Source organism: Chroicocephalus ridibundus, chromosome 3, assembly GCF_963924245.1.
Source record: "Chroicocephalus ridibundus chromosome 3, bChrRid1.1, whole genome shotgun sequence".
Classification (NCBI taxonomy): Eukaryota; Metazoa; Chordata; class Aves; order Charadriiformes; family Laridae; genus Chroicocephalus; species Chroicocephalus ridibundus.
The window spans coordinates 109,496,117-109,515,545 of NC_086286.1; the positions used below are offsets into that span (position 1 = coordinate 109,496,117).

The following is a 19,429-nucleotide window of genomic DNA, read 5'->3' on the forward strand; positions in this document are numbered from 1 at the left end:
TCAGTGCCATGTGTCATCAGCTTGTATTGCGGTCCCCACTGTGGCATGACGTCCTCTGTGGAGTGGACCTGCACCTCCTGTGGGAGCAGATGAAAAGGGTGGGAAAGATGCTATTACAGCTTTCTCTAGTCCCCCCAGTCTAAAAGCTTTTTGCTGTTCTGATGCTTTTCTGGTCTTGGGACTCTGGAAGACGGAAAGGGAACCTCCCGCTACTGCCCTAGCTGCCATCCTGGTCTTACAATAAGAGGTCACGTACTGGGAGGCACCCAGGCTCCCGTCCCGTGGGTGCTCGCTTACAGCACGGCCCCTCAAACCCTGGCTGGGGAAACAGAGCGGGGAGCAGTGGCATCAGCAGGGGTGTGGGGGCAGATGGTTTGCAAGGCTTTTTTTTGTTGAAGAAGCTTATTGGACCTACAGCCGTACAAATATAGCAGCTATTCATTAGAGGGTATTAATTGGCGTAGTCATAAGCGGTATTCTGTATTCGCCCTGGAAACTGAGAGTGAAGGCAGTAATAGCTGTTGAGGCATAAACTGCCGTAACAGAGAGAGGTGTTCACAAAATCCCACGATCAGCTGGCCCCATTCTTTTCCTGCCCAAACATCAGTGGAGTGCTACAGTTTGCCCAGGGCTCACACTAGCTGTTTAAGATGAAACCCAGAGTTGTACGACTATTTGGAAGAAAAACAAACCCCAAAATTTTGTGAAGAAGTTTTATTTTGGATTATTTAGCACTTACGTTATTGTGGAGTGTTGGGACTCAGCTCTGAAATAGCTGCATGTTTTACTCAACAAGTCAAGAATGCTGCAGCCAATTGCAAGAAGAGAGAGAATTTCTTTAGGTAAGGGGAGAGCGTGTTAATTATCCGCAGAAGATGCTCACATTTGGTGTTGCATTTCATGTGTTTTCATATCTGCTGAAGCACAGCAGGAGAAACGCTGTGCTGGGGCAGCGTGCGTGCATGGCTGAGAGCTGAATAGATGTAAATGGTTAAAAAGGGGTTCTCCGCTAGAGAGGAGGAGGGGAGAGTAAGAGTGCATTCCCAAAAAAGTACATTCCCAAAATAAAAAGCTTACATCATGGACCTCTTCAGCTTTCCCACACTTCTTTCCTAATTATTGTCCTGCAGGACAGCTGATCTATTTCAAACAGGAAGCTGTTTACAGATAACACTTGCAACTGTTTTGTCTGATTTGTTGAACTGTGGAAAAGCAAAAGACAACCTCTTTTCAAATTAAAAACTGTCAGACTTCTGTAAACAGCAGCAATGAGGTTCATCTGTGCAGTGTCCCTGCAGGCACAGAGCACTCGGCAGTTCCCGTTTTCTCAGCAACCATAAGGTAAGAGACTTTTATACTTTCACTCTTCAGAAGCACGTAGAGGGAAAAGCCTGGGTGTTTATTAGGGGGCTGCCTTGTAAGCGGCAGAATGCAGTTGGTGATCCCCACAGAGTAGGGGAAGGGAAATAAGAACTCGCTCGATTCTATCAGATAACGTCGGACCTTTCTGTTGAGAAGCTCCCATGTGGGTTAGATCGCTGAATTCCTGTTTAGTGTGGGGTTTGTCTTTAAAACGTACAAATGCCATTGGAAGAGCTCGCCTTCCTTTGGGCAGGGAAGGACAAAGGAGTATATGAATTTTAATTTTTCCTACAATTCAAACTTACTGCAGCTCGTTAATGGGTTGTGATTCCCAGTAACAGATAATCAATATGTCAGTTTAACTTTGGAAATATTAAGTGCTTTTCTCCATCCTACTTTTATTCCCAAGCGGCTGGCTATTTTCCACTTTAAAAAGTGAGCTTTTAATACAGCTGCAAAGCAGGGAATGAAGATTGGCATTGCAGAAGCGAAGCAGATGACAGAAGATCCAGTAAGAGCTAAAATTACACCACTGGGTAATTAAGAGCAAACTCAGTGAAAACCAAATCAAGTTGGTAGTAGGAATGCTTAATAAAATTTAAGGATGTAAAATCTTGATCTAAATGAGCTGGGATATGAGAGTGAGCCATGCTTCAGTAACTAGGAGGCCACATGCCTGCTTTTCAGGCATGAGATAGGATTCATAAAGGGACTTGTGAGTTTCCGTTCTGACCTCTGTGTGTGCATACCTACGTATGTGCTCAGTAGGGGCAGTGAAATTTAGGAGGGGGATTGTTTCCTGGCGAAATCAAATCACTGTGGAGAACTGAAATACCCAACTTCACATGCCATACAGTGAAACTGAAAGAGCCTCTGGACTGGAAATACTACAACTTTGATCCTTGGGTATTGAAAGACTTGAAAAATGTAAAGGGAAACTATTGCCATGTCCTCTGTAGCTGAGGTCTTTTTTAATTTCATATAAATATGATCATTTATGTGATCATGGTCATTTAAGGCATTATAATGATCAGAGAATATGAAACAAACACTGACTTAAAGGTCACGTAACAATGATACTAGGACCTTTTAATCTGTGAAACTTGATGGGCATCCCTAAAATTTTTATTCCTCCACTGATGCAGCATAAATAAGGTATGGAGATGTTGCAGGCAAGAAGTAATACTTCCAAGTTGGGTATTCCTTTTAAAAAACTTTGGACCGTCTTTCAGAAAATTCTTGGATGTATCTGTTAAAATGGAATTATTATTTTAATTAATACATGACAAAGAATATGTAACTCAAATTCATAGTCAAAATGGCATTTTAAACATGGTGTATTCCTAGAGTCAGCAGAGAATCACACTGTGGAAGCAGCAGCAATCTACTGTGTAATTTATAAATTGTACGTTGTGTTGAAGGCTATTTTTTCTAATGACTTTTGAGTGATTTTGCACTGTTTCTAAAGCTCTGTTTAGTCATCTTTAGGGCTGTCCAAGAACTCTTGAACCTTCTTTTGAAGTAGGAAGGCTTTTGGCGAAGTAGCTTTTTAAAGAAAAGTGTCAGTTTTCCGGGGTAGTTTAGTTCTTTTGTCAAAGTATTTTGGCTGAAAACCAGAAGAGTTTAGCCAAAAATACTCTCATGGTGTCTCCTGGGAAGTGTAGTTTGCGCTTTGCATTGCATTTCACTGCTGGCTGGGCTTCACAGTTGAACCACGTTTCCCATAAGGGCATGTGGTCAGGGTCTCGCTGTTTTCATTTCCCTTGATGAGAGGAGCATTTAGGATGTATTTTGGGAAAGGTAGTCTGATGGAAGAGGTCACGGACTAGGCTCGTAAGGTGTCAACTGTAGGAAAAGTCCCTTGGATTCCTGGTTGATAACTAGCTGGCAGCTCTTAATGTTCAAGCGCTTCCTTCTAGTTTGCACGTGAGCTACAGACCATCCGCTATGTGGGCCTCGAGAGCACGACCCTTGAGAGGGCTTGATGTGTCAGTAAAAGGCTTAAAGCTTTTTGATGTTTTTAGCAACACAAACACCCGTACAAGGGAGAGGTTGATTTTAAAAAAGTTTCTAAGACTTTGTTAGTGCTTCTGCCAACTTTTCTGTAAGAAATGCTCCATTTTATACAGTGGGAACTGAAAGCTGCAGGGGAGTATGGCTGGATTTTGAGAGCTAGGTAAACTCTTAAGTCAAGTGGAAAACAACCTACTCAGTCTGAAGCGTTAGAAAGAGGTGGCTTTGAAAATCCAACGAACAAAAAACTAGTCCTGGTTGATTTGCCTGTAGTTGTGTAAGACGTCTGTAGACAAGAAGAGAATTGAAGTTGGTCTGCTTAAGTTCATCGCTGGACTGGTTAATTGTTTATTAGGATCCAAGGATCCTTAGCTGCTCTGACTTGTTTGGATGCTGCTTCCTCAAAACTCTATCAGAAGATTGGTCAGGAGATCTATAAGTTGTCCCAGAGGCCAGAACAGAGCAGTAAGACAGATGGCGAGGAGTTTTAGGGTTTACATTGGTTTCCATCTGTACTGAATCATGGAATGTTTTGGGTTGGAAGAGACTTTTAAAGATCATATAGTCCACATTTCATTCAGGTGCTTTATTGTTGGACATGAATAAATCATTTCACAATGCTGCAAGTTAGATACCTGGCTCCAGACCAAGAATCCACATTGTTTACATGCTATATGGAGCAAATGGAGGAGAGCTAAGTGCTGAAGAAAGGGACTCGCCACAGCCAGCAAAGTGTGTGATGGCCACAGCAGCCAGCTGGAAAATACTTGTGAGGGAGATGCTCTGGGATTCCCTCTGCTGGATGTGGCTGTGGATAAATTCACCACCGTTTGTGCCGAGTGCCTGCAGGAACTTGTGTTCCAGAAGCTGGAACCTTGCCTTGAATGTATGTGTCCAGTTGCCCTTCAGGCATGGGAACTTTGAAAACTGGCTCTGAAAAAACAGTTCTCTACAGTTCTGTTTGAAGAATGGACTGCTGCTACCCACCTGTCACGTAATCTACTGACCAGGAGCACTCACCTGGGAAGTGAAGCAGGAGATGTGCATGCAGCTCATAGCACTGCTTCAAACCCCCACCTTCCACCTGCTGGAAAGGTGCCACTGACTGACACAATAATTCGGGATTGGGACCACTGAACATCCAAGATTGTGTCCACAGCTCCTAAGACGGTTTCTGATGTTGACACTGCTTTGATTTTAGAAAAGAAAAAAGAGAAAGCCTAAGCAGTCCAGGGGAGCCTATTCCTTTGATATGAGCACTCCTGTAAGAAGTTAGTCTGTAAGAAGGAAGCATCTCCCCACCATGTTTTGGAAGGGAATGTCAGTGTTTTCTGTTAAGCTTCCTGCTTACAGTGTGCTTAGAGGAGACTGAAGGAGTTTGGATGCACTTCTTTAATGGGCATAAATGGTCTATGGGGGAGAATAGTGTCTTGTCACTCTCTTTGGGCAAGTCGTTGGCCATCTCTGGTCTGTGCTGTAAGAAATGCTTAGGCACCCAGGTGAGTTTCCTGGCAAAACCACTGGCACCTCCTGCTTCTCAAGGTGGCTGAATTGTTAGGAGAAGGTTTTGGATGCTTTGTTTTGACTTGGAAAGAGGCCACAGATACAGATTCAGTGCTAGTGTTGCCAGTGTTGACTTAAGCAACTCTCATCTCAAGGTTCAGGGGTGAAGAATGGGGACAATGGATGGAGAGTGGAAAGAGAAATGGCTTCAACTCTGGCTGGTTTTTGAGTGGGGACCTTGAAGAATGAAGCTGTGTCAGTAGCTGTGCTTAGGTTCCTGGTGCTCGCCTTTGGTCTTAAGCATGGCTCACTCTGTGATTATTTTTTATTTTTCTTTTTGGTCCTATTAGTATGATTCCCTAAGTGTGGAATAACCATAAATAATAACAACAAGAAATCCTACAGATAGCACTCTAAGATTTTCAGTTTAATTTGAGTGATTTTTCAGGCTTAGCTGGGGATCCCTCCAAATTTTTCCGTGATAGTGCTGATGATTTTAGCAGATATTGAAACTTGCTGATAATAGGCATGCGTTTATTCATCTGTGGTGGACTCCTTAGAAATAGCCTATGGGCCTCCAAGAGACCATGGATCAGGCGTAGGTTTGGTCTCCATCTGATCTGAATGCTGGGGGCTCATTTCTGTGCTGTGAGGGCTCGACAATGAAGCTTACATGAAGTAGTGGTTGTCTGGCTAAAGAATGCACTGCACAGACACAGAAGGGCTCATAAATCATTCACCTTCACTAAGAAGGCACCAAGATAACTCACATCCATTTTGCAAGGCTTCACAAGCACTTCTTTCTTTAAATGAGTCTTGTACAGCAAAGGCTGTTGGTTATATGAGAGTTAAGGGGAGAGAAGAAAGCATTGAAGTTTTTGTAAGGACATTACTTAATGTAAGTAAAGTTTTTGTGATCGTTGTCAGAGAAGCATTTATAAGAGATCATCTAACATTTGGGTATTAAACCAAAAAGCTTTAAAAAAAAAAATATGTAAAGAAACTGGCAATGTCAGATGGCACAGTAGTTATGGCCAATCAAAACAAAAACATCAGACAAGAATGTAATGAAGACCTAGCACAGGAAATGGCAAAAAGTGTCTTATTACATAGAAAAAGAAAAAAAACAACTCTTGATGAGCTCTCTTGTCAGAAGGGTGTTAACGAGAAAACAGGTCTCTGATGGCTGACTCTTTAGTGGAGTTATATACAAGAAACGGTAAGGAAACGGACACTGAGAACATGTAGTAGAGTGTGCTGCAGAGACTCCAGGGTGGTGGATCTGTCGGCAGCATCCACAGATGTGTTTGCAATGCTTCTCTCTAGTTCTGCGATGAACTTGCAGTTTAAAGCCAATGCAGAGATGAGGTGAGATGATATAACAAGACCCATGGTATGAACTGCAGGTGAAAAACCTCTTTGTTGGATGTTTTCTTTCTTTGCTGCCAGAATAGTTTGGGCTGGAAGGGGCCTTGAAAGGTTGTCTAGACCAACCCCTCTGCAATGAGCAGGGACATCTTCAACTAGATCAGGTTGCTCAGAGCCCCGTAACCTGAACTGACCTTGAATGTTTCCAGGGATGGGGCATCTACCACCTCTCCAGGTAACCTGTTCCAGTGTTTCACCACCCTCATTGTAAAAAATGTCTTCCTTATATCTAGTCTACCTATCTCTTTTAGTTTAAACCCATTACCCCTTGTCCTATCACAACAGGCCTTGCTAAAACGTTTGTCCCAGTCTTTCCTGTATCCCCCTTTAAGTACTAAAAGGCTACAATAAGGTCTCTCCACAGCTTTCTCTTCTCCAGGCTGAACAACCCCAACTCTCTCAGCCTGTCCTCACAGGAGAGGTGCTTCAGCCCTCTGAACATTTTTGTGGTTCTCCTCTGGACCCGCTCCAACAGATCCATGTGTTTCCTGTGCTGAGGGCTCCAGAGCTGGATGCAGTACTCCAGGTGGGGTCTCACAAGAGCAGGGCAGAGGGGCAGAATCACCTCCCTCAACCTGCTGGCCACACTCCTCTTGATGCAGCCCAGGATGAGGTTGGCCTTCTGGGCTGCAAGCACACATTGCCAGGTCATGTCCAGCTTTTCATCCACCAGTACCCACAAGCTCTTCTTGGCAGGGCTACTCTCAATCCTTTCCCCCCCCAGCCTGTACTGATACCGGGGGTCGCCCTGACCTTGCACTTGGCCTTATTGAACCTCATGAGGTTCACACAGGCCCACTTCTCGAGCTTGTCCAGGTCCCTCTGGATGTCATCCCATCCCTCAGGTGTGTCAACCACAACACTCAGCTTGGTGTCATCTGCAAACTTGCTGAGGGTGCACTTGATCCCATTGTCTATGTCATTGATGAAGCTATTGAAAGGTACTGGTCCCAGTGTGGGCTCCTGAGGGAGTCCCAGGCACAGAGGTGGGGCTGACAGGTCAGTAGTTCCCAGTGTCCTCCTTTCTACCGTTTTTAAAAAGGGGTGCAATGGTTCCCTTTTTGCAGTCACTGGGAACTTTACCCGACTGCCATGACTTTTCAGATATCATGGAAAGTGTCTTGGCAACTGCCTCAGCCAATTCCCTCGGGACTCTGGGATGTGTCTCATCAGGTCCCGTACACTTCTGTATGTTCAGGTTCCTCAGGTGGTCATGAACCTGATCTCTTACAGGGGGAGGGTCTTTTCTCCCCCAGTCCTTGCCTTGTGGCCCTTGCCTCAAGAGGTGTAGGGGGAGAGGTTGCCAGTGAAGACTGAGGCAAAGAAGTTGTTGAGTACCTCAGCCTTCTCCTTGTCTGTTGTTACCAGTTTGCCAGTCTTTGTCATCAGCGTGGGGTACACTTTCTTTGACCTTCCTTTTCTGGCTGACATACCTGTAGAAGCCCTTCTTATTATTCTTTGCATCCCTTACCAAGTTCAGCTCCAGCTGCATCCTGGCCCCATCCCTACCCAACTGGTCAGAGTAAAGTTTAATATCCTCGTGTCAGAATTGCTTTTTGTGTAATTGTGGAGTGCCCAAAACTCTATCTTCACTCCCTACTTCCCTTTCTTTTTTTATAAATGTTACATAAAATCTTCATGAATATGTGGACACCTAACAGTAATTCATAATTAAATAGTTCAGAATTAGTTTAAAATCCTTAGACAACATACATAGCTATTTCCTTATGTCTGCTCCATTTAAATAGCTCTGAACGTAATCCTAAAGTTTAAATCTTCAAGGGAGGATTATAGATTTTTTCAGTACCATCTTTCTTTTGAAATTTCAAGGGCAGTCCTTGAAAGGACAAGGCATGTTTCTCCACCGGGCACTCACAGATAATCTTTGCTTGTTATGTTGAAGAAATAGCAAAGAGGAACCTGAGTTATCTAAAGAAGGCCTTGTGAAGTTCTTGGGTAGAATGTGAGAATTTCTGCCAATTTCCAAATCTCTTCATGTCTTCAGTATCACTTCTCCAGAATTATTCAAGTTGGACTATTTAAGTTTAAATTGTCTGTGTGTCATATGTGGAGGTAACTGTATTATCTTCACAAGTTCTGTGGAGATAGGTAAACAGGTTACATACCAGAAGTGCTTTAAATAACCATTGATTTTGACATAGACCACGTCCACTGCTACATCTACTCCTACAGTGCTATGCGTATAACGAAAACTTAATACACTGTTGAAAAAGAGTGCTCCATCGATGCTGGGGCAGTTTTACTGTCAACTTGAAACCCTCCATCTGAAGAGAGACTAGTTGGGCATCCCATGTCTTGCAAATCCTGTTCAGTTTCTGGATGATGTTTGTCAAGCTTGTGTAAGCAACGCCAACTTGATGTGCCCAGGGAAGTTGCTGTATCAGCTACAACAACGTGTGTGCCTCCTTTCTTGTAAAACAAATCTGTTGGCACCTGATGACAGGGTCTGGCAGGTGCTTTTTTAATGGTTCTGATCACAATAGTTTTCACCCTGTCTCCTAAGCAGCTCTCTATTTAAACATGTGTTTGCCCATTTTTCTTAGAGAATCTGCTGAGTACCAAAGCGGGTGGAGATGCCGGTAGTTATCACTTACTTAACATAGCTTGTTCTATTCCTGCCTAGAAAAGTACATTATTTAAATAAAGAAATGTCTCAGGGCAGTTGGTTAGATGGAAGGACTTTAATAAAAAAAAATCCCAAAGGGAGCTGTCATCCTCAAGAATCTTTTGGTAGTAGAAGCATCTTGGCGTACAGATAAGGGAAGTAATGCCTTCAGTTTATATGAATTGTTTATATGAATTGCTTCTTTGCGAAACGTGTTCTGTGCATTCTATCTGTTTCTGAATTCACATTTCTTTTCCAAAATGAGACAAGTTTGTCAAAAGCATGCAAACCCACGTGTAATCATGTAATTTTTCTCAATATTTCTAAGTCTTTGTAGACCACTGCATTGTACATGGCAATGGATTTTGAATGCACGTTGCATGGTATAAGAGCTGCTCTGGGAGATGTTTTACCACTGAAAGATATTCTTTCAGCTGGCTTCCATTTGGCATACCCTCTAAGCAGGATCATGACTCTTGCCAATGATATGGCCTGATTAGTGAAAGTCTGCTGTAGCATACTAGTGTAAGAATGCTTTCACTTCTGAGAACTTTGTTAAGTTCTCAGTCATCTGCAGGAATTGCGTATCTTGGCACATGCTTTTACTCAGTCACATCAGGTCCGTACAAACCTGTTTTTTTTTCTCCACTATATTTTGCTTCTACAAGCATCTTTACAGACTAACCACATATTTTCTCTTAATCTGGGGAGCCGCTTTGGTAGGTTCCCCTTACTTTGGTCGTCTTGCCCTTATCTGCACTTGGAAAGGTGTTTCAGGGCTCTAAGAGCGAAATGACATGGAATAGCACTATTGCTATCAAGGTTCACCCTTCACTTGGCCAGTGAAGATACGTGGCCGTATTTCCTGTGAGGTTTGCTTTTTTGCTCTCATGCTCTTGTTTTTCTCTTGCATTGAGGCTTGGCCGTTTTACTGAAGGTGTTGTTGGTCTTTGTGACAGCAATACAATTTATTTCCCTCCTTTTCCTGGCTCCTGGGAGCTGATATGAAAGGTTCAGCATAGGATCGCACGTAGAGTGTTATTTGCTCCCTGCACATCCCCAGCTTGAGAATAAAAATAGCCTTTTATTGAAATTGCATTGACACTGCCCCACTTCAAATGCAAGATTGTGATCGTGCATGCTTACGGACCCTGGTGTTTTGTTGTTTTGAGGGTATCATTCTGAGAAGTATGTCCTTGTCATTTGAGGATAACACTCTTGGATCATTTCCATGACTCTTGGTGGCTTGCATGCTATTGCAAAACGCCTCATGTTGTTGTATCTCCTATGCTCTGTATCTTTTGCTGGATATTATTTTCCAGTGCAGCCTGGTATGTTGCCTTATCTTTCCTCCTTTTAAACTGTTCCCACTCTAATTATGTGTTGGGGTGTTTTTTTCTGGTGAATTTAGTCCCTTTAATTCCTTCACTCATGCATCTTTCTGTTTTCTGTATACTGCTGGCATGCCAGCGCACAGTTTTGTAACACGCTGAAGGCCATGTCAGCTGCTGCCAAGGGCATTTCTTTCCCTGGCTGGCAACACTTTTCACAGGAATGATGGCCATTTTACCCTCACCAGGAACCAAGGAACTAAATCAACTGCAAAATAACATTGCAAAAAGAGGAATAGCTTTCTGCTGGCACAGCAGCCTGTGCTAGCTGATGATGGGATCAGCTGGCGGTCGGTGGCAGTGCGGAGAAGGGGAAGGTAATGTGTGAGTGCAGGGGGAGCCAGGCTGCTGTTAGCCCTCCCATAGCTTAGCTTAGCTAATTAGTGATGGTGGCACTCGCCTAACTCTACATATCTACAAGGATGAGCTGGTCATACTGGGCATTGACTAGATATCTCCAAAGTCAATTATCTGTCCTGTTTTAGGATTAAATTAATCCCCACACCAAGGTGCTTTTCTCTGACTTGATTATATGGGGAGCTCAGGGTGATTTTCTCGGTCTGAGCACCTAAAACAGAATGGTTGAATCTCTCCCAAGGGTCTGCATATAACTTCTGCTAGCTTGAGATCTAGATCTAAGCAAAGTTGTCTTGATAAATAGACATCTGCTGATGTCTCTGTCTTGTGGCTCACTTCTTGAGGTGTCATACTTGCAGTATTGGGAAGGACTGGGCAGCAGTCAAGTGGCTTCTCTTTATTCTTAGAACCTCCTTTAAACGTACCCGTCGCATATCTAATGTGTGAGCAAATGGGGGCAAATGCTGTTTCTGCTCTATTGTGTTTGCTCTCCTCCTCAGTGAGGAGTAGGATGCTGGGACAACCAAAAGCAAACCTTTCTCCCATCCACTTGCGCTCTGGGGTGGTGCCATCTCTCTCTCTGTCCTTTCTCTGCTCCTCTCCCCTCGTGGGGCCTCTCTGGTTTTTCACTTTTGGGTTGTGTTTCTCCCACTACTTGCCTACATCCTATGCCTCTTGTCTTTACTCCTCCTCTAGCCTCACAAACTGCTTTGCTTAGATTTTGTATTCTGTCTGGGTGTTCCTGACCTGTTCATGTGTTTACGTGTGTGTCAATTGTGGGACATAAAACCAGAAAGCAGGGAAGGAAGAACACTCATTTTGCCCCTTTTTAGTCTACTGTACTACCACTAGGCTTGAGATGGCTTCTTTACCAGCTTTCTCCCCATCTTGCCTTCCATCCCTTAATGTGGGATGCCTGATTATAATCTAATCTCAGCTGCTGTGTCCATCCAATGGGAGTAATTACTCTCCTGGGGAACTGGAGCGGTGGGTTCAAATCTTTCTAAGTTAAGGATGTTCCATAGCTGGTTCTTCTCTCCTTTTGGATCAATACTTGAGTGGCATTTCTGTTGTGCAAAAGGCATGTGCCACTGCTGATGTGTCTGGGGTGACTGGATGGGGCCTCGATAGACCATTCTGCCTCTTCTCTGCACCTCCAAGTACGTAGCTGCAGGACTGGGACTACCCTCCCCAGGTTAAGTTTGCCTTTTGAGCCTGTCCAGTGCCCTCAAGAAGACAACTGTCAGGCCAACATGGAAAACTTCTAAGTACCTGGAGGGCAGGAATATGTTGGAAAGCATAAGCTGGTTGAATTAAGCACTTAAGTATTGCACAAATATCCCAACCTCTGCAGCCAGTCCTAAGCGTCTGTGGATGTGGAGGACTGAAAACTGATGCCTTAAAGCTTCAGAAATAAGGTGACAAAGGCATATGTAAATAATATGTACTTATTCATGTGAAGAAATGTACCCTGCAGTGTTCTCCACATCATTCACTCATTCTTGATGAATCCTTGGTGTTTTATTTCCTACAGATATGTGAGTGTAGATAGCGTCAGGTTCTCATGTGGATGCTTTATAGGAGTGGGGCTGAACTGAGACAATTTAGACACAGATTTTAGAAGAACCGACAGCTGTATTTGAGCCCTGTATTATTTTTTTTTTATTATTTTGTGGTAGTTAAGAGTACTGAAAAATTAATCTGACATATATCAAGGATGGCACCCAAAATCACAAATTATTTCTGTAAGTTATAGCTGCAAATGAGGCTACAGCAGAGATCTTGTCATCTAACAGGGATTTTGATTAAAACCCTGTGGGAGAAATTTTGTTTAGCATTTCTAGTTTTCTCTGACAGATACACAGAGAAAGATAAAATTCTACCTGAATGTTAGTCTCTACCATCTAAAAAAGCCATACAGAGATATTGTGAGAGATTTGGCACTCGGGGCAAGAAATCAGGTGGGTCCCATCTCCCTCCAGTTACAGGTTTTGAAAGCATACTTACCCCTTCTGGCACTATTTTCATCTCCCCCTTGCTGAAGCTCTGATTTTATATTTTCAGCACAGGTGAAAGTAAGTCAGTTCTGACATAAACTCATTGACTTCAGCAGGACTACATCAGGAAGAAATTTGTCTCAATTTTTAAAAACATTCTTCTGGATGAAAAGTGGGGCTGCTATTCCTACGCGTGACAAGGGCACCTACGTTGTACAGTCAGAACTAATAGTCCCTCACACCTCACAAACATGGGATGAGGAAATAGCTCTATTGAGCCAGAATTAAGTGTACTTTGGGGAGTAACCAATGACTTCCTATCAGTTAAACTTTGAGGTAATGTTGGCTTCCCATCAGCTTAGACTCACTCTTTTGTCCTCTGCAGCAAACCTTGCTGTTCTTCAGCATCATCAGGACCTGAAATGTGTTATGTCTCTGCTTTATGCTACTCCATGCTCCATAGATTTCACAGAGACTTGGTAGCAGAGGCAGTTATGGTCCTCATTTTTGAATTTCTATAGTGTTAATGTTTAGGGATATTTTTTTTTTTTAATCTTTCAAGCCCGTTGCTTTAACCTTTAAATCAACACGTAGAATTTAACTTCAGAGCATTGCGATGTTATGGAAATGACCACCCATTGTCTAGCAGCTTTAAAATGGATTCTGATTTTTATATTCTGTCTAAATGGTGAACTCTTGATTACCCAAGGTAATGCACGAGGGAGCTGGGAGGACAAATGAGAGAAATGCTTAGATAAAGTAAAAGCGTAGCTGCACAAAACATCTGTAGGTTAGGATGATCAGCAAGGCTGTAATGGAGAAAGAAGAGGTCAGTGACACAAGTTTCATCTCCAGTGTGAAAGACATCTTCTCCAGGGAATGATCCGCAGCCCTTGGGCCAAGGGGTGAAAAGCAGCTTGGATGCGCAGCGCTGGAGGCTTTGTCCCTTCTGTTTCTCCTTGCTTCCCCCAGAAACGTGTCCCTGATCTGCGCTGGGCCCTGGTGCTACCCTTGTAGCCTTGGGACTTAATTACTTTTTTCTTTTTCTTTTTTTTTGGCTTTTATCTGTTTGAAATAGTGTGAGGTCTGTGTCCCAGCCTGGTATTTCACTGGCATGATTTTGTGGGCATGTGTTGCATCCGTAAGGATGCGGCTTAGGGCCGGCTGGGGCATTTAAGGATACACAGGCTGACAGTTCTGGGAGGTGTCGGGATGCGGATGACGAGGACTTGAAAAGTCAGGGGAGTGAAAACTGTTGAAAGCTGTTGATGCGTCTGTAGTGGTGACTCAAACCTGCTTGAGAAAAATCACCCACCAAATGTGGCTGTGGCTCTGCAGATTTGTGTGCCTGACTGTACCGGGGCGCACTCAACTCGGAATATAGATCAGTCAGCTCAGATCCCTGAGAATGAAGGGGGTTTTAAAAATAATTAAAAAAAAAAATCATAATAAGAGTGAAAACAACTCAGCAGTAGTGAAATAAAACCAGCTCAAAGAGGAGTCCTATAGGACTATACAGAGGATTGCAGCCACTCTCTAGCTGTTTGCTGGCTGAGCATTAATGCCAGCGAGCATCGTTCCCCTTCTGTGTTTCTCAGCCACTTGGATTCAGCTAGGCAGATCCTCTGGGTTGTTGCTTCTAGGTCCAAAATGACGGCATGCAATAAGCCACCGGCCCTGGCGCAGCAGCCGCTGCCAGACACAGGGTCTTCACGCAGGAGGCGTTTGCTGGCTGAAGTGATCTCCAAGTTTTCCACCCACAGCTGGGGGTGAGCCGGGGGGACTCAAGGAGTGCTGGGTGCCAGCTGGCCTGGCTGGTCCTGCAGCGGTTTTGAGCGAGTTTGTGGTGCCGCGGGGATGCTCCGATGACCTCTCGAGAACTTGTCACTTGAAGCCTGGCTTAATAAACCTCTGCTCTCTTGGCAACTGAGGCAGATTCCCTAAAGCTGGCAGGTCTCAAAAGTTGTTTTGAAATTATTTTGCTGGTTGCATTGGTACGTTTCCATTCCTAATGGGAATAGAGGCATTTTGCTATTATATTTTTTTAAAGGAAAGACCATGTAAATTTTGCCTCTTCCTCCTCCTCTTCTCACTTTTTTTTTTTTCCAAAGCTTTCAGCTTACACTGATTTAATGGCTACCGCTATAAGTGCTGCAAATTTGACTCCTGACCCCTGCATAGATAGTGAGATAATAGTCATAATTTCACAAGTGCTGAATGTCTCTAAGTTTCTCTCTGGCATTGGTTTTACCAACGCTGGAGATACTCCAGATACCAGGGCGAAGACAGTGTTTGAAAACACAGGCTGGCATCTCTTTCTGAGGATCAGTTTCAGTGGGATTTAGTTTTCTAAATGCCTTTATGAGTCTGGATCTGAAAGGACTTGAAGGTAGGTCAGAAAGGCAAGGAATTTTCCAGGATTTTAAAATGAAAGGTACTGCTGCAATGCATACCTAGAGATCAAACTCTCATTTCAGTCATATAAGGCAATTTTAGCTGCAGAATAGGTGGTTTCTTTTTAAAGCAGAAAAAGGTGGAGAAAGTGATATCCAAAGTGCTTTTGGTTTGATTTCTACTACTAATGTGTCCCTTTACTGCAGCTGCAGACTCTATAAAGTATTTAATTTGAAACCTCTTCAGAGATTTCCTCTGTCAGTGTCTTTTCTCAGACCGAGGAAATTTCCCGAGTATTCATGTGGGTCTGGGTGTTGTGACCTGACTGACACTAAGAAACTCTGTTTTTCTAGACCATTTTCTCTGCGAGTCAAGCTATTGCGAGGTAGGATTAGGTGTATCCCTTGTGTGTCTGAGGCTTGTAAGCCCTGCAGCAGTAGCAGACAGTGGGGAATGTGATGAAGCTTCATTGGAGGTTTCATTTTCCCTAGAAAATCCTTCATATCTGGCTGCTAAGCAGAGCCACCAAGCAGCCCGGGCAGTTCTCTATTGCTCGGTGCCTGTCTCATCTCTGAGCTGTGTAGGAGTTTGCAAAGGCAGATTAATATTTAACATACCTGGAGGCTTTCATCTTTTAGTTGTAGTCTGGATACATCTAAAACCTTATGAAATGCAACCAGAGGAAGTGATGCTGCCTTTTTATTCACTAATGCAGAGACTGGAGCACCCTCCTAATTTCAATTCTTTCTTCCGTCTGAGGGCATTTCATTCCCCTCCGACTCATCTGTCGAGAATCCTTATCACCAGCCTGCTGGGTGCTCATGCTGAAACCACCTAATTTCCAGGCTTTCAACTACGTACCTAAACCACTTGGCTTGAAAGCCTCTTTGTCTGATCTTCTTCTGGATCCTGAAGTGCCCCTGCTACAAAGAAAAGGTGGGATGTCCTGCAGGCTGGTGGCTGGGTGCTTTCCTGGGCTGTGGGGTGGGAGCTGCAGGCTAAGGCAGACCCGTGTCCTCTGTTTTCTCAGCCCACAGAGCATCTGTGTGGCTGTTGTCCAGGATGGTCCCACTCCCTGTCCTGCAAAGGTGGCTACTGCTTTGGGTTAACACCTACGTTCAGGTGTCTGCGAGTCTGGAAGACTTCCAGGCGTGAGTCTCTGCCACGTCCTCCTGGCTGGCTGAGGCAATGACAGCTCATTGCTTTCCCACATAGGGAGTGTTGGTCCCCATCCCAGTCCCAGGCATTGTGAAGCCTGTTTTTGCCATGGACCCTCTCATTTTCCAGTCTACCAGCATTGGCTATTCATGTCCCAAGTCTGGTCCTAGAAACCTTTGAAGGGAAGACCTGGAGAAACACCTCTTCAACCTTTCCTCTTGGCTAGATTTTGCTGCCCCCTCTTTTGCTTGCTGACTGTTACGAATCACGGACTTGACAAAAAACGTCAGGACAGTCCACCGTGGATACTGTGAGCTCCTCTGGGCCACAAAGCGCACCAAGATGCAGTGCCTTGTACCCTGGGGTTAGGAACCTGGGGAGATGTGGCCAGATTCAAGCTTCATATATGTGAAGTAATTTGTTTGGTGTGCGCATGAGGATATTTGGGAGAAGAGTGCCATCACAGAGATCTGATACTTCAAAACTATATCAAGACTGTGGTCAAATAGTTTGTATAACCTTAGAAGACTAAGCTGTAAAGTGGCCAGTGGCCTGACGTGGTTTCTAGTAGTCTGGTCTGGTTCCATGCATAGGCAAAGGAGGCAGTAGCCCAAGACAGCAGAGGACAGCAATACAGCAAGCACTTTCCTGATGGTTTTGTCTGTCAGAGCCCTGAGGAGCTGGGCTGGTTGCTGCTTCTCTATGGCAGTAGAAGCTTTATATCCAAATTTGAATTACTCTTCTCTTTCCCCCCCCAGCTATTGCTGTGTTCTCTGTGTCTACCTTTATGATGTGCCTTCTCCAGCTCTGGTTCCTCATCCTTGGGTGGCGACATGCAATTTTGCCTGCACTCTTGAAAAGCCTGAAGTGATGTTGCTGCAATTGTGAAAAAATGTAGCATGGCCAAAATATTTGAGCAGTCAAGGTTTGTACTTCTGTAGGTTTCTCTGCTCCTAGCAATACCTGAGCTGGGTATTTTAAAGCTGATTCAGACATGTATATGTGAGCTGTAGTCATCTTAGTTGTGGTAGCATAAGCAAAATTTTGGGAACTGAGCACTCGTGAAAGGAGAGAAAAAAAAAAAAATACTGTAAGCATCTGTATATGACTGAGTGTTGTCCCTCCAGAACCTGCACCCTAAGTATGAGATAAGACTTAGTTAATGATATTATTACTTAGTAGTCTGGCAGGAGAGTTGGTGAGGGTACAAAATGCATCTCTAGTAAGACTGTGTATATTGCCATCTGCTAGACTAAAAGGTAATAGGAAAATGAAACAGGAGCCTTGAAAATAACCTTACATTACATTACAGCTTAGTGGAAACTTCCTTTTTTTTGGTCCATGCTCTCCTGGGTCTTCTTTCTGGTTGGCAGACCTCGTCTATGAAGTAGTTCATGCCTGTCCCATTACAGGAGTTGTGAAAATCCCCAGGTAATCCCTGTTCCTCCCTTTCTCCAGGGGAGGATTACGCAGCACCAATGATCTTCTCTGCTGTTTCCTGCCCCAGTGTAGTAGTCCATTAGAGTACGACTGTATCAAGATCCCTTGACCTGGGAGCTCTTCCCAGGTCCAAGCATAGACTCCACCTTTTTCAGGCATGGTTCTCCTGCTGCACCTCACTGGGAAAGCTGGGGAAGGGATTTGGGTCAAAAGAGGCTCACAGCACACACCGGTCTGTGCCCCAAACCTGGATGATCAGTGAGAACTGGCGGGGGGGGAGTGGGGGGTGTCTTGTGGAGCACCCCTGCCCTGCGGTGTGGATGTAGCATCAGACGGTGTAGCGAGGACGTTGTGAGGCAGAGCAACCTCTCCTGTAACTCACGTCATGCCTTCCCTACATGAGGAGGGAGACAAAATCTGCTCCCATCTGACCTCCCTGCTGCAGTCGACTTGTTTTATTTCCTAGAGGATAATGGAAGCACTAGCCGGACAGCAGTTCAGAGGGATAATTTATTCCCTCAACTCCAAAGTCATCTACTTAGTCTTGCTGCTAAGACATCTATTAAATATATCAGAGATGATGGTGGAATTTAAAATTAGAGCAAGGCTTTTTAATAGCATAGGCAAAACAGAATTTTGCTGCACATGGAGGGGAGCCTGCTGCCTTCTTGCTCCATGCCTTAAGTTCTGGTATCTGCTTCACCAGCTCATTCTCACCCTGAAGCTCCTTATTATCCTGTCCCTTCATAACTGAAAAGCAGTTATGCCTTCTGGCCATCCCCAAAACAACAGACCCCCCCCCTTTCCTTGACCCCCAGCATGTTAAGACACACAGACCCATGTACTGGCCCCACCTGTGCCTAATCCTTCTTGGCTTATTTTTGCAGGGAATCGGACAGTGGGGAGTAACATAGCCCAGTCTTCTTGCTCTAGATGTAAAATGCGCACATCTGTATTGTGGCTATAAAAGTTGATGTACAGGTACTTTCTCTTGAAAACCTGATATGACTTTCAGCTTGTTTGTGTAGTACAGAGCCTGGGTGAAAGAAGGACTGGAAAAACATATCAGAAGTACATTAATAACACTTTTGTCAAAGAGTATTTCTACAGACTCCCTAAATATCGGCTTTTGATGGTCCCTTCGCGCAAACTCCACTTCTGCACTGTTGTTTTCTGAGAGATCTCTTCACAGGCTAATACCAGGCAAGCCATTTCACTTGCAGGCTTAGACAAGGGTAGTTTCAGAGGTGAATCTTTTCAGGATTTATTGAAGGCCCTGATGTAACTTCATTGTATGATAGAGTGAAATACTATCTCCCTTCCACCCTCAATGAGTTACAAGAGGGCTATTGTATCAGACAACTTGCTGGGCACAATTTCGGTGCTCAGATAGATGGGAAGTGAAATTTCAGGCCTTTAGGTTGGTCTTATCGTCCACTGAATTGTGTCTTTAGAGCAGTGTGCTCTCTTTCTAAGTGGCAACTTAGTACAAACATCTTCCAGTGCAAACCCGTGTACTGTATTTTCTCCTTTCACCTTTCCAGATCCCTGCCTCCAATGAGAAGTTGTGAACACAGAATTGCCTGTTATTAGCATTGCTTATCTTCCTACTTCTTAACTATATTTATTCTGAGCTTTATCTTACCCGGTCTAACTCCAAAACAAACTGCTGAATGCACTGCTGCGTGTTTCATGTATGTCTGTGGAACACACAACCTGCTCGGAGGACCTGCCCTTGTCCTTCTCATGCTGTGTGGGTT

General features: G+C 44.2%; 1 protein-coding gene across 4 annotated transcripts in view; it reads left to right on the forward strand.

Annotated features, from left to right (window-relative positions):
- The first annotated feature begins 1,078 nt into the window (after positions 1 to 1,078).
- COLEC11 (collectin subfamily member 11) overlaps positions 1,079 to 19,429 on the forward strand; it is a 41,780-nt gene continuing 23,429 nt past the window's right edge. For 2 of the 4 annotated variants that reach the window (XM_063330429.1, XM_063330432.1), the window contains exon 1: positions 1,079 to 1,341. The gene's annotated coding sequence lies outside the window, so the exon portion shown is untranslated. Of the gene's footprint in view, positions 1,342 to 6,767; positions 6,833 to 18,556; positions 18,651 to 19,429 lie in introns of those variants that run through there. The other 2 variants (XM_063330430.1, XM_063330431.1) reach the window with 2 other exon arrangements.